The sequence below is a fragment of the Primulina tabacum genome, chromosome 16 (assembly GCF_025594145.1).
Source record: "Primulina tabacum isolate GXHZ01 chromosome 16, ASM2559414v2, whole genome shotgun sequence".
Lineage (NCBI taxonomy): Eukaryota > Viridiplantae > Streptophyta > Magnoliopsida > Lamiales > Gesneriaceae > Primulina > Primulina tabacum.
The window spans coordinates 7,526,517-7,534,392 of NC_134565.1; the positions used below are offsets into that span (position 1 = coordinate 7,526,517).

The 7,876-nt window shown below is 40.4% G+C and overlaps 1 non-coding gene across 1 annotated transcript; it reads left to right on the plus strand.

Moving 5' to 3' along the window:
• The first annotated feature begins 7,310 nt into the window (after positions 1 to 7,310).
• On the plus strand, positions 7,311 to 7,417 carry LOC142530240 (small nucleolar RNA R71). The gene has a single exon (XR_012816081.1). It is a non-coding gene; the product is annotated as a small nucleolar RNA R71 (small nucleolar RNA).
• Positions 7,418 to 7,876: the final 459 nt, after the last annotated feature.

Here is a 7,876-nt window from a genome sequence, read left to right on the forward strand (position 1 = left end):
CAGTCAACACTTCTTTAATGTCTATGTGAGAAAGACTACATACACACGTTTAACGTCTTTGTGCAAGACTGTATTTGAGTGGTGGGATGTGTGTGTGTGAGAACTGATCTCTGAACACTACTCGAAAGTGTTCTCACACACTGAGGGAAATATGTTTCTAATCTGAGCTGATAACACGTTGAAGTGTTCCCTCGACTAGGCTGAATGCTTCTCTCTTAAGCTGATATGACTTTGAAGCGTGCCCTTCTCTTTTCTCTCTTGTGTTGTATATATTGTTGTATATTTTTGTCTTCACTGATCTTCACCTTCTATTTATAGGCGCAAAGTTTGATCGTACAGTGAGACTCAATTTTTGTATCCATTACATTTTGAATCTGTTCCTTGAAATTTGTCTTGTTCTTTCTGGAACACTTTTGTTTTTGAGCTCTGATACAACGTCCATTATTGTCCTTTGACTAGACAAAAGTTATTGTACCTTTGCGCACAGCTGTATTCCACTTTGTTCAGTTGAACTGATCTCAGTGGGCTCTTCATCAGTTGGACAATCCTTCGACTGACCGGGCTTCTGAGGTTCTCATGCTGAACCAACTATCAACTGAGCAATCAGTTTAACTCATTTTCAACACATCAGTTGAACTGATCTAGTTTGGTTGATCAGTTGATGCTTTCAGTTGGCGTCTTCGACAGCTTCAATTTTGGTTCATAACTGATTATTTCTGTTTCAGCTATCTGCGCACTAAGGTAGATTATTAATAACAAACAAACAAGTTTTGTTAACATCAAAATTAAGATTGCGAACATGAAATGTTCCAACAGTATGTTCATTTATCTGGCCTAGAGATGAATTTTCAGGTCCTATGCACGATTGGATGAAGGGTATTTGAGGTATACTTTCATTTTCTACTCGAGTTCATGCTACTGGTCAGTCACTCCTTTCAACAGATATTCATTCAAGTTCTACTCGCATCTCATGTTTTTCGAGTTTCCCTCACAGATTAGTTTGAACTTAACTGTGATTCACACCACTACCAAAACCCACTATATGTGCATAAATAAAACTGACAGTTCATGTTATCGGGGTGTTCATAATGAGAGACAAGACTACGAAACATGCATTTCATTAATCCAAAATCATCATCGGCTACCAACCTATTCGTTACACCATCATAGGACACACATGCAGTACACAAACGAAACAACCCCCTCATACTAAGTGTGTGCAATGTCCCCATTGCACAAAAGACCAAAACACAAAGATGCAAACACGGATGTAGACACAGAAACAAATGCAAAATAAAATGACAGAATGAAACAACAATAAGAACAAAAATATAATGCAGCAAAGAAATGAAAAGAAGGGGAAACAGTGAACTCCCCCGATGATTGCTCATCCTCGTCATTCTCTGGTGGTGGCACTCCCAATGCATCCCCTTGATGATGATAGTCATACTGAAAATGGAACGGGGGAATGAACGGCGGAGGTGGTGGTATGGTCCATGGGTCAACACCCCCTTGGACAAGCATAGTGCGCATCATGGACTCGACATAGGCAAAATGTTCATTGAAGTTCGAGTTCACTTGATCTGGATGAGCCATGAATGCAAGAGCCTCATCCATTTTGTCATTTTGGGATCGCCTACTAGGCTGTGGACGGCGTGGGATGGCGGTGCTCGATCAACCTGTATCTCCTTTTCGAGTGGGGAAATCACTATGCCGCTTCGCACTCTTCCTCTGTAGGTCTTCCACACAAATAGCCTTCATCGGCTGCAGCCACTCCTCATCATCACGGAACACAACCCCCGCCCTTGCACACAATTCTAATATGATAGTGGGAAAGAAAAGTCCGATGTGGCTGTTATGAGAGCTCATCATGATTTGAGAATTGATGAGCTTGCCCACATTGATGTTGTAGCCCTGCGTTAAAGCATATAACCTCACGGTCCGTTGTTTTTGTACCTCGCTCTTGTTGGAGACCGACATCATTCTTCTAGCCAAAAATCAATACCAAAGGGCAATGTCGGCCTCCAAATATCTCTCATCAAAACAACTTGGTGGTCCCCCTAATGGTTTCCAGGTCATCCCTGGATGACACAGAGTTTCAAGGATCACAGTGTAATCAGGGGCGGCAACCAATTCCTCGAATGCGGAGTCATCAATCTTGGGTGTTTCTAAAAGTGTGTTAATCATAGTCGAATCGAACGACACAAGTCTAACCCGAACAACGGCCTTGCCATCCGTTCGTTCACCCGCATTGGCATAAAACTCTCTAACCACAGACACAACAGCAGAATTCAGCTGACTTCCAAACTTCACCCATCCCCACCTCTCCAACTCCACAATAGTATCTAAGTGCCTATCTTCGAATAGCATACGAAATCCCCTCTCTGCAATTGGGTTTATATGTATCTTAGTATGATCATATCGAGCCCTAGCCGACTCATTCACAAAGCGGGTTCTGTCAAATGACAAAGATGAAGAAGAAGAGCCGGGATAACCTTTTTGTTTCTTGGGAGCCATGGAGGAAGATGATGGAGATGGTGGATGACCGGAGAGAGAAGGATTCTTGATTCCCAATGAAGAGTGTGAGCCACGTTGCTTAATCACGATTCGGAAGGGATTTCCTGCAAAAAAACTTGAAGATGGAAGTTTAGAGTTAGGGATTTGAGTGAAAGTTGAGTGAAATTTGCGCAAAATGAAGAAGGGGAAAGGAGAGGGGCGATTTATTGTGCAGTCGCGCCCGAGCGGTAATATTTTACCGCCCAAACACCGACTGCACTGGAAATTTGTTTTGGGCAGTGGCGTTCACGCTCGAACGGTAAAATCTTATCGCTCGATCGCGAACACTCTCCGGATTTTCATTCTTTTTTTCAAAAAAATAAAGAAACTAAAAATAATAACATCGAATGAAGTACAAGATAAGGGAAAGAGACGTAGTTCTCAATTTATAATCGAGAGATTGACTGTCGGTTAGTCTCAGTTCAGATTGTCCTGGAACCGGGTGATTCTAAATTGAATGGAAGAGTCTATTGAGCCACAACTTGGGTTAGACAATCTTAACTGATACATTTGTGATCTCTCGGTTAGACACTTCCACTTCCAAATTCGTGATCTCTCGGTCTGGTCCATTCGTGATCTCTCGATTAGACACTTCCAGTTGACCACTCGTCTAGGGTGATAGGGGGTAGATATCTTATGTGTGACACCATATTTGCTCAAAAGTTTTTCAAATTATTTGTTGCAAAAAAGGGAACCATCACTAATGATTGCCCGTGGTGTTCCAAACCTATTAAAATATTTTTCTTTAAAAATTTCAGGACTAACTAAGCATCATTAGTGGCATATGCTTTTGCCTCTACCTACCTAGAAACATAGTCAACCGCAACCAAAATATTTTTTTGTGTGAATGAACTGGGAACGGTCCCATGAAGTCTATCCTCTACACATCAAAAAGCTCACATTCAAGGATATTGTTTAATGGCATTTCATGACGGTTAGAGATGTTACCTGTCCGCTAGCATTTATCACAAGCAAGCACATAATAACGACCATCCTTAAATAGGGTCGGCCAATAGAAGCCACATTCAAGTACCTTAGATGTCGTCTTTGTTGGTCCAAAATGACCACCTACCTCACGGTCATGGCAATGGTTGAGAATTTGACCAAACTCTTCCTCTGCAACACACCTTCAAATCATGAAATCTGTACAAATCTTAAACAAAAATGGTTCCTCCAAAAAAAAAAATGCTTCACGTCAGAAAAGAATTTCTTTAGTTGGTTAAATGATAGATTGGGTGGTGGTGTGCCTGTGACAAGAAATTTAGCAAAGTTTGCATACCAAAAAGAGTGTTTCACTTCAAACAGCTGCTCATCAGGAAACCAATCATTAATGGCATGATCTACACAGTCAGTACTAATCAGCTCCAATCTAGACAAGTGATCCGCTACCACATTCTCAACACCCTTCTTATCCTTTATTTCTAAATAGAATTCTTGCAACAATAAAATCCACCTAAGTAGGCGTGGCTTTGCATCTTTCTTAGCAAGCAAATATTTCAGTGCAGAATGGTCTCTGTAAACAATGACTTTGGACAAAACAAGATATGAATGAAACTTGTCAAGCGCAAATACTGCTGCAAGTAATTCTTTTTCAGTGGTTGCATAATTCAATTGAGCCTCATCTATGGTTTTACTTGCGTAATATATTGTATTAAATACCTTTTTTTGCTGCTGGCCAAGAACAACGCCAACCGTAGTATCGCTGGCATCGCACATGACCTCGAAGGGTAGATCCCAATCCGGTGCTACCAAAACAGGAGCCGTCACCAAGCGCTCCTTTAAATCCTCGTATTCCTGCAGACAGTAAGAGTTAAAATCAAACGGAACATCTTTCATAAGTGAAAAAGATAGAGGTTTGAAAATTTTTGAAAAATCTTTAATAAAACGCCAATAAAACCGGCGTGGCCTAGAAAACTTCTAACTCTCTTTATGGATGTCAGAGGTGGTAAGTTCTTGATAATTTCTACTTTTGCCTTATCCACCTCTACTCCATGCTCTGATATTTTGGTAAGTTCTTGATAATTTCTACTTTTGCCTTATCCACCTCTACTACATGCTCTGATATTTTGTGCCCCAATACTATGCCTTCTTGTACCATAAAATGACACTTTTCCCAATTCAACACCAAATTCGTCTCCTCACATCTCATCAACACCACCTTCAAATTTTGCAAACAGTCATCAAAAGAAGAGCCAAATATCGAGAAGTCATCTATAAATATTTCAAGGAAAGTTTCTATCTTGTCATGAAATATCGCGGTCATACATCGTTGAAACGTGGCAGGGACATTACACAAACCAAAAGACATCCGTCTATAGGCAAAGGTGCCATAAGGACAAGTGAAAGTAGTTTTCTCTTGGTTCTCAGGCGCAATCATTATTTGGTTATACCCTGAATATCCATCTAAAAAACAATAAAACTCATGACCCGCTAACCTCTCAAGCATTTGATCAATGAAGGGAAGTGGAAAATGGTCTTTACGAGTGGCATCATTCAATTTCCTACAGTCGATGCACACGCGCCATCTCGTGACTGTCCTAGTGGGTATTAATTCATTTTGTTCATTTGTGATAACAGTAATCCTACCTTTTTTTGGCACACTTGAACATGACTTACCCATGCACTATAAAATATAGGATAGATAATACCTGCATCAAGGAGTTTGATAGTTTTTGCTTTTACTACCTTTTGCATCTTTGGATTCAATCTTCTCCGAGGTTGCACCAATGCTTAGTATTTGTCTTCTATCAATATCTTGTGCATGCAGACCGATGGATTGATCCCTTTGATATCCGCCACCTTCCACGCAAATGCAATCTTGTGCGCTTTAAAAACTTTCAGCATTTTTCCTTCCATCACATCTGTCAAATCAGAAGAAATAATCACATGATGTTTATTATTCTCACCTAGATAGACGTACTTCAGATGTGGAGGCAATGGCTTGAGCTCAAGAGTTGGTGGCTCCGCTATGCTTGTCTTCTGAGGGGTTAAGTTTCTCCAATCCCCCAAGTCCTCTAATCTCATCTTTATTGGCCTCTTCCAGGGATGGTTGGCATTAAGGTATGCCACTATTTCAGCTTTCTCCTCATCCAATTCGTCTTCTCTTAATTCAGTAGTGAGAGTGGCTTCCAAAGGGTCCATAATAGCATCCTGCACATAGTCACACACAAGCGAATCAAAAGCATCAATTCTAAAACAACTATCAGAATGCAGTGTGTGCTTAAGTGCATTAAATACGTCAAATAATCTACTCTTCCCCCACTCTAAATCTCAACTGCCCTTCTTGTACATCAATCAGGGCCTTGCTAGTTGCAAGGAATGGCCTCCCCAATATCAACGACATATCTATGTCCTCCTCCATGTGAAGCACCGCAAAATCTGCAGGAAAAATAAATTTGTCCACTTTCACTAGCACATCCTCAATAACTCCTCGTGGATACTTGACAGATCGGTCTGCTAGCTATAAAGACATCCTCTTTGACTTAGGTTCTCCCAATCCAAGTTTCCTAAACACAGACGAAGACATGAGATTAATGCTTGCACCAAGATCACATAAGGCTTTATGAAAAACAACATCACCTATCATGCAAGGAATAGAAAAACTCCCTGGATCTTTTAAGTTTCGGTGGGATCTTGTTTTGCACCAAAGCAGAGCAATTTTCAATTAGATTTACCATCATGTGATCCTCCAATTTTCTTTTGTTTGCTAAGATATCCTTTAAAAATTTAGCATAACTAGACATTTGCATCAAAGCATCGACAAAAGGAATATTGATATGCAATTTTTTAAATACCTTAAGAAACTTACCGAATTGCGCATCAAGTTTTGTTTTTTTCAATGCCGCAGAGAAAGGATGAGGTACAACAATTTTTGATTGTGTAGTGGGTGCTGGTGTAGAGTTAGAAGACTTACCTTTGGATGTCTCAGTCTGTTCACCCAGTACTTGACTTTTTTCCTTTTCTCTAGACTCTAAAATTTTCCCATTCTTCAACTCGATGACCTTCACTTGCTCATTTGGATTGGTCTCTATGTTACTTGGCAAGGTGCCCAGCTCTCTACTTGCTATCATCTTAGGTAGCTGTCCAATCTGATTCTCTAGCCCTTTTATCGATGCATCTTGGTTTTGGAGTCTAGTTTCAGTGGACGAGATAAACTTAAACATCATTTGCTCCAAATTAGACTTTTCTTCTCTAGGGAGGGGGGGGGGGGGGTCAGATCTGTACATCGGTTGTTTCCCATACGGTTGTCCTCCATGTGGTCGATTCTGACTGTTTTGACTATCCCATGAGAAGTTGGGATGTTGCTTCCATCCAGGATTATATGTGTTCGAATACGGATCATTCCTTGGACGGTTTTGGACTCCAACTTGATTCACTGGTGCCTCTTCTTGCACATAAAAGGGATTGCCATCTTGACAGTCTTTTGCAAAGTGTTCACCTCCACACTTATCACAGAATATCTCTTGAAGATGCATAGCCGTGTCACCCATATTCAAGCTATCCAATTTCCTGTTCAAGACATCAAGTTGCGAGTAATAGCAGAAAAGTCAGTTACCTAGTGAACTCCTGCACTTCTCTGCTGGTTGTTCCTTTCAGATTGAGGATGATAGCTGCTAGCAGCCATTTCTTCCAATAACTCATATCCTTCTTTGGCATTCTTTCTCAATAGGTTTCCACAAGCAGCAGCATCTATCATAGTACGATTAGGAGCAAGCAAGCCATAATAAAAGGTTTGAACGACTAACCCAAGTGGCAATTCATGATGTGGGCATTGCCGCAATAGATCTTTGAAACGCTCCCATGCCTCATATAAAGTGTCACACCCTTACTCTATACTTAGCATAATTACCATAATCAAAATAGGGTTTGAATGATATAACTATAGTATGAATCAAATCAAACAAGGGCATCACTTTGGCGGTTTATAAAAATTTTGACATGATGTCCCTACATTTTTGTTTAAACCAAAATCGCAAGCAATGTCATATATACAACAACATCAACTGTATTTTCATACACAACCATGCACCATATTGTACTGCAAATACATATTCTCATATACAAGCATACTGTGTAGCATCATAAACATCGTAAAACTTGTTCAAATCCTGACATATTTTAGTAAAATACATATGCGGAAGCTATACAATAATAAGTCCCGGTTCTTGTCGAGGTGAGGCACGTCACAAACATCCATTGGCAAACCGGAATCCTATGCATCTTCACTACCTGATCCTGTAATACATGAGCTACGTGAGTTTATAAAACTCAATAAGTTGGCACTTGTACGTAACAATATGCGTCGAAGGAACATACATAT